This window comes from Magnolia sinica, chromosome 9 (assembly GCF_029962835.1).
Source record: "Magnolia sinica isolate HGM2019 chromosome 9, MsV1, whole genome shotgun sequence".
NCBI lineage: Eukaryota > Viridiplantae > Streptophyta > Magnoliopsida > Magnoliales > Magnoliaceae > Magnolia > Magnolia sinica.
The window spans coordinates 74084128-74089721 of record NC_080581.1 but is presented as its reverse complement, the minus strand read 5'-3'; positions in this window follow the sequence as shown (position 1 = coordinate 74089721).

Below are 5594 nucleotides of genomic sequence, written 5' to 3'. Positions count from 1 at the left end.
ACTTGATGCCCACCTCTAGCAGCAAAGTCTTTACATTTGCTTTTCAGTCAACAAGCAAGTATAATCTCTTCTTCTTCTTCTATTTTTTCAGAAAAAGTTAAATTGAGGGAATGGAGTTTATATCTCATGTGATGTTTAAAATGGAAATATTAAAGAGAAAAAAGGTTTTTACGTGTGGTATTACAATTGAAAATGTAAAATAAATTTATTTTTTTTAAAAAAACACTTTTTAAGACTTTGCTTTAATAAACAAACAATTGCAAATGATTTACTTTTAGCAGCTCTAATGTTAGTATACCTCCCACCTATGTCACATTTTTTATTTTCCCTTGCATTTTTTAATTTACTTCAATCCAAACAAGGCATAAATAAAAGATAAGAGGGCAGTTATGAAAGTTGGATAAGATTAAAACACTTAAATTTTACAAATTAACAAATTTTATATTTTCAAAAGCTAAACTTTTAAGGATTTTTAATCATACTGAAATTGAAATGTATGGCTTCCCAAAATATATTTTGAAACCAAAATTTTAAATTTCAATTCGTGCTTAAAATCGAGAATATTAGGGTGTGTTTGACTTTTCAATTACAACAATGAATACTTAAAAATGAATTATACCTAATTACTCCACTAACCATGTGATGATATTACTTACATTTAATTGTAATGATGAGTTTGCTACTTTATTTGTTTTATCCCGACATCACTGTAAAAACAATAATTTTATAAGATAAAAATATATAATAAGTATAATTTTTTATTTGTGTTTTATGTATTTGACTTTCAATAGGCAAACCCTAATTCTTAGGGATTGTTTAGATGCCTGTAAAGTCCTTAAGTTATAAAGGGATTATAGGTAATCTGATTACAGGGAGCTGTTTAGATGCATGTATTTACCTGTAAGGGATTTATAGGTTGTAAATAGTTGTAATATGAAACCTAGTAAAAAGTCATGTTTCAAATTATAGGTAAATTCTTTATAGCAAAAAAAAAAAAAGAAAAAAAAAAGGCTTCATACATGTTAGAACACAATGGTTAATATACACTCATGATATGTGGGGCTTATCGTAATGTGTATGGTATATCCAATCTATTCATCATATTCTTCCCTTAATGCTCTCCCGTGGCCCAAAAAAAAGGCTCATCCATTATTAAATGGACCACACATGGAAAGGCTGGGACGTCCAGCATTAAAAACTTTAGGGGACATTTAGTGCATGGTATTAAATGGAATTAGGTGGGATGGAATTGCATTTGGTCCCGTGCAAATTCTTTTGGGCATTTGGGAAGGTTGGGATTAGGTGAGATTAAATTGCATTTGGTCCTGAACGCTGGAAATCGGCGCCCACGCTAATTTTATGTTTGTGGTGGGGGTGATTGGGCTGATTTGGATTGATGAGGTAGTAGACTTCAAGTCGCCATTAGCCAATTAACTCAAAATCCCGCAGTCGGCTAAAACCTACAGAATATGCAAATGCTAGAGAATCCGGAGACTCCTTTACTTTAAGTTGACTCCTGATCTGCGATTTGAGATTCTGAATAAATGACCTTAATTACAAAGATGGAAGGTGTTAGGCACCCTCTCTGCCTGTACGGATGCACGGTCTTTACTTCGCATGGTAAGATAGTCTTAAAGGATAAGATGATAAGATGCCAAGTATTAAAATGAGACTAGATAGACTCAGATTTCTGATATAACAAGGTCTGAAATTCTGACAAGCCACAGATCATACGTCCAGAAAATGTCTAGAGGAGCAAGGAGGTTGAGAATGGATGAGGAGATGCTAGGATGTTATGTGAGAGGACTAGGCTGCCATAAGTTTCTGATGTGACAGGATCCGAAGTTCCAGCAAGTCACAAAGCATACATTTGATGGCAATCTAGAGAAGCAGGGGGGTTAAGAAGGGAAGTAATTATGCAATGTGATAAAATATGAATGCTATTGATAATTGCATGATCTTTGGCTTCCACTTGAAATAGCTTACATGTTTGGGTGCACCATAGTTAGGGATGATTGACTCAAGTAAGACTGAAAGGCTAAGAGATGGTTGGAAGAGGCTTGAGGGGACTAAAAGGATGGGAGCTTGAGAACACGAGCACTCTCTCTCTCTCTCTCTCTCTCTCTCTCTCTCTCCCCCTTTTCTTAGTGGAGGCTTACTTGGTAGTGGTTGGTTTGAAATGAGGAGATGAGTGGGGTATTTATAGCATTTTAGGATGGTTTTCTGGTAATTTTAGAGATTATGGAGGGTAAATGCTGATGTGGTAGCATACGATTGGTGGAGGGAAGGGAGATGCCACGTGGCACTTTCTTATAGGTTAAAAGGTGTAAGACCCTAACCCAAGTATGCACATTGTTTCTTTAGGTCACACAGTCCTACCAGTCGAATCTCGGCGACCCGCGCCCTTCGGGTAATGTTTGCAGTTGTCCTTAAGTTTGGTCACGTTAACCCAACTCAGATCGATCGGAAACCTATGTCATCTTGTCCGCATCGTTGCCATGGTTCCAATGTTGCGTCCCGTGCGTCCATCCGAGTTGTAGATCATAAGTTGTAGACGCGCATCATTTTGAGTCTTTGATCATGTGTGTGGAACCCACCTAGTAGGGTGTACACGTTTTCCCATGGGCCCCACCCTAATGCACCTTCTCCCATAAAGGCTACCCTAGCTAGCTACCTAGCCTAGCAACTCATGATGAGTTTTCTTCCCCAAAACCCATCATTACTTCTCTAAACAAGAAAATCCATCATTGCCTTTTTCTTCCCAAAGCCTTACATGCTATCATAACCCCTTTACAACTACCTCTCTCTCTCTCTCTCTCTCTCTCTCTCTCTCTCTCTCTCTCTCTCCTTTCTCTTTCATTTTCTCTTCTCGCCTTCCTTGCTAGACATGGACGTCCAGCGAATCTCCCTCCATTTTGCAGCCCCTTTTCTTCCTTATTTTCCCTCCATCTCACCATTAAGATCTCATCTTAACCATTGATTCATGACCCTTGGGGCATGGAGATCATGTTGATGTAGATTTGAAGATTTGATCCTTAGAGATGGGTGCTCTCCTAGAATAGAAATTCTGATTTCCTTGCTTAGATCTTCTTCTTTCTTTCATAAGGGAGGTGTAGGACCCACCAAACAATGGTGGAGATCCTACATAATCCCATGGGTGTGGCCAACGACCCACCATGTGCATGCATGATCCATGCATTGGGCCATTATCTATGGGCCCCATCATGGTGGTTTTCTTAATATCATGGCATGATTGGGTCAACTAGACTCTAAATCCCTGGTGGGGGTGGCATCTCCACCTTAGATTTTGATTCTAGACCCATGCATGTTTAAGATCTAATATGTACTTGTTAATGTATGCATGATGTATGGTTGTGATTGATTTTGAAGGGTTCATAGTGGCGGAGCCCTTCTTATGGCCGGATCTTTGTTTTTTCCTTGTAGATAACCTCTGATTATGTGTGTGTGGCCCACCTTGTGGACCAACAAAAACTCAGACCATCCATGGAGGTTAGACGTTCAGGACAGTCCACCTTGAACATGTGGCCTCAAAAATCCACCTAAATGGAGTAAATTGGGGAAGGCCTGGATGTTTGTGGGACCCATTAGGGTGGTCCATCTCATAATTTTCTGGGATTAAATCTCATTTTAAACAATGTTTATATTTAATTCTTTTCAGTTATATGTTACTGTCTAGAACTGTCTGGACAGGTTTTTGGGACAACTTAAGGCCGGATTTTGGGGCTTTTGGTGGAGAGTTTTGTACTAAGTAATATATGAATTTTTAAGGTGTATATCTCACCTATAAGCATGCCAAAATTCAGCCTCAACTGATCTCATTTGGGTCTCCAACAGAGTGGGCCAATATGGGTGTGTTGCTGGATGTTTGCTGTAAATTCTAGCAACATTGTCTCACATAAAACCATAATTTAAAAATATTTTCTCTGATGGTGGGTCATCTTTATGGACTTTCCCTTATTGTATACATGATAAGGGACCTTGGCCCTAAATTTTTAGATTTTTACAGGCCCTAGACCCACTCCATTGGAATGTCCAAAGTTGGTACAGCAACATACATTGCTGGAATTTTCTGCTACCTTACTGTCCTCTTGAGTTGTAGCTGATTTTAGGCCCCAGCCCAGCTTGACTTGTGTATGTTTACTGGGGCCCACCTTTGATGTATCTGAGGTCCATGTGGACCATGTATGTGGGTGTTCACACCCCAAGTATAGGGTTGTGATGTAGTAATAAACTCGGTGAGACCGAGGTCAAATCCCAAGGGACTGAAACCTGTACGTAATCTGAAACGATGTAGAAATAGAACTAGCCTACGATGAAATTTAAATCAAATATAAATTGATGAATAATGGTGAGAGATTAATGTAAAACTTAAGAGAAATCAAAGATAAGAAACTAGGGATTCAGAGGATCCACTTGTAGAGATCAGGGAGATCTTAGGCCTGCTTCAAGAATCATGAAAATTAAACTGAACTTCCTCTGATATAATTTTAAAGAGATGAAAAGTATATGAATTAGAATGGATTCCATCACCAAACCATGCCCAGGAGACAAAGAAAACAATAGAATTAAACTAATTACCAATCAATCATCATGCTATGAAGGTTAGGAAGGGTACCGTCATTTGACCATGCCCAGGAGACGATGGTGGACAAAAGGACTTCCTGACATCATAAACATAAAAAGGAAGGAACATGCTCAAAGCTATCGCAGACCCATTGTAATTTTAGTCACAACAGACCATTAAAAACTAAAAACATTACCATAATCAAACTATAATCAACATTCATTCAGTGTAAATAAAAAGCACAAGTAAAGGGTCTCCCATCACGCTACAGGCTTCATCTCTTAGCCCTAGCTAAGAGGTTCAGCCAGACATGGATGGGCTGGATCTCTTAAAAATAAAATAAACAAATTAAAATAAAAATAACAGGAAAAAGAAAAAGAAACAAAACTCTCTATCCTTCTGGCTCTCTCACGTTCGCCGCCTCTCTCCCCTTTCTCTCCCTTTCTTCTCTCTCTTTATAGGTGCCAGGGGTAGTGCAGGAGGGCGGTGTTGAAAAGCCGACCTTGCTGGAGTTGGTCTTTACGCACAGCAATAGGCGAAAATCGGAAGCCGCTGCAACAATACCTCACGCAATTCTGATGGCTGCGTCTCCACTCTTCTCTTCTTTACTTTCTTTCCAAAAGGACAACGTCCCCTGGGACTATTTTGAACGACCTACATGATTGACGGTCTGGATTACCAATCCGACGCTGACCGAGATCACACAACAGCCCGAGAAGGCCGGGCGGCGTCCGTTTTTCTTGGACATTCGCTACAAAGCCTGCGCTGATGCGTGTTGGGGCCCAATTTACTACTGGTTTGAGAAATCCATGCTGTCCATTGGGTTTGCAGTTGAATTTCGGTGCAGAAAGAGTGAATTTTTATTTCCGATACTGCGGCCCACTGACTCCGTTCTTCAGCCGTCCGACCGGCGTTTGGACTCCCTATACATGCATTGCTTTGCGAAAATCAAATCGTAGATCAGTGTGTGGTCGGTTTGACCTCCTGATCACATTGAACGGTGTGGATC